The sequence below is a fragment of the Ipomoea triloba genome, chromosome 9 (genome assembly GCF_003576645.1).
Source record: "Ipomoea triloba cultivar NCNSP0323 chromosome 9, ASM357664v1".
In the NCBI taxonomy this organism is placed as follows: domain Eukaryota; kingdom Viridiplantae; phylum Streptophyta; class Magnoliopsida; order Solanales; family Convolvulaceae; genus Ipomoea; species Ipomoea triloba.
The window spans coordinates 30897029-30899281 of NC_044924.1; the positions used below are offsets into that span (position 1 = coordinate 30897029).

The 2253-nt window shown below is 28.6% G+C and overlaps 1 long non-coding RNA gene across 1 annotated transcript in view; it reads left to right on the forward strand.

Moving 5' to 3' along the window:
- The window catches only part of LOC116029070, a 5839-nt gene continuing 3586 nt past the window's right edge, over positions 1-2253 (forward strand). The window contains exon 1 of the long non-coding RNA XR_004100273.1: positions 1-337. This is a non-coding gene — a long non-coding RNA (uncharacterized LOC116029070). The remainder of the gene's footprint in view (positions 338-2253) is intronic.

Below are 2253 nucleotides of genomic sequence, written 5' to 3' on the forward strand. Positions count from 1 at the left end.
CATTTTAACCATTATATATATTATATTGCCTTATTATTCATTTAACCATGCATCTCTCATCTGATATTTGTTCCTTTAATTTTCCGGCCGATTTCATCCTGCATGCTAGCTAGCTTTTTATGTTGATTGATTATAGGTTTTGGCCTGGTTTAATGATCTGTGCGCAGGCCGAGTGAATGAAGATCGATGAAGCAAAGGTCGGAAAGCAATAACAACTTAAACTGATTTACCTCTTGTGTTTAGAATTAGAAAACAGGTTTCATCTGAAACGTACCTTCAAGCTATTAGGATCAAGAACTTGATCGATCTGGCAGATCTTATATAAATAGCAATCAAGGTAAGCTCTACCTTGTTCCTTTTTCAGTATTCGATCGGATGCCTATAATATTGTATGTGTTTATAGTATTTAGATTTGTTAGTTTAGATCTTCAATTTCTCCATTTTAGAACGATTTAACTACAATCCACACAGTAGTACGTTCTGACATCCTTAGGATTTAACAACACGGATCGGGAAAATTCTTCCCAATTGCAATCCATGCATGTCAGGGTAATTAATATATATATATATTTTTTAAATCAGCACGGGCAAGTCATTTGCATTCGACCCTTTTTGAATTAATACCAAATATAGCCATTTTACTTAATTTAATCTTAAATGATTTTTTATGCTCAATTTAATTCTCGTCTTTGATACAAAAAGTCATTGAACAAAATCACTATAGTGAGGACTATATTGGGTATCAACTCACCCTTTTTGTTGATATTTTCATTCCTTTCATTAATAATACTAATAATAATAATAATAATAAGGTGATGAAACGTAAACAAATAATTAATAATGAATGCCTTGAGTAAAGATCAATTGTTATACAGCGAATTGGGGTCCACAGTGTACTGTAGACTCTAGTTCTAAACAACGGAGTTTTAAATTTTAATTTTGACGGTGACTGTTTGTTGTTTAATTTGCGTTAAAGCTTAAATATCAAAACGACTGCTGGTTCATCCAGGGTCTACAATACTATGTGAACCCGGATCCGCGATATAAATTGCCAGCAAATTAAAGATATTTTACAAGAAAACTTAATAATTTACAAATGAAACCTTAATTTGCTCCCTAGCAAACATAATTTACAAGAAAACTTAATAAAATGAAACCTTAATTTGCTCCCTAGCAAACATAATTTACAAGAAAACTTAATAAAATGAAACCTTAATTTGCTCCCTAGCAAACATAATTTACAAGAAAACTTAATAAAATGAAACCTTAATTTGCTCCCTAGCAAACATAATTTACAAGAAAACTTAATAAAATGAAACCCTAATTTGCTCCCTAGCAAACATAATTTACAAGAAATCTTAATTTAATGAAACCTTAATTTGCTCCCTAGCTAGATCTTGAAGTATCCTAGCTATGGCAGAGATCTACTCCAAACTTCACTTTCTGTGTCTTAAGATTTGGAGTTGTGGTCTGTGAAATTCCTGGATGGACCTAGGGCTGGGAAATGGAGTCCTTATGTATGGGGAGCCAAAATAGGGACTAAAGTGTAAATTTTGGGCCAAAAAAAGCAAATGATGAGTTGGTATCCCCCATGGCCATAAGATAATCATTCTCTGGAGGAAAGTCACCGCCTGCCAGATGATGATAATCCATTGTATATCCATTGTCCATTTGCTGCAAAAATTAGATACTCACATATATTATTTAATTAATAAGAAAGACTTTTTTTTTTTTTTTGCAAAATTAATAAGAAATACTTAATCTCATTTTTTTCTACATTTATATAGGTCGAAATTTATTTTTAGTCTTTTTTTTTTTAAAAAAAAACAAATATCTCTCTTTGGTTCTAGTATTGATCATTTATCAACAAAACAATTTCAATACAAATACAAGGACATTTCAATTTTTAATTATGATTTTATTTTTTAAAAAAAATAAACATGATAAAAAATATAACGGGTTAACTCATTTTATAATAAAATGATTAAAATGTCCTTGTATTTTTTAGAATTTCAACGATTTTATTGACAGATAACTAAAAATAGTCGTGTTACAATAATACTAGGACCAAAGAGGAATATTATGATAAAAATGACTACAATTGAATTGTCACATATAAATCTAATGTCAAAAATTGAATTAACTCTAATAAGACATATATATATATATATATATATATATATATATATATATATATATATATATATATATATATATATATATATATATATATATATATATATATATATAAAA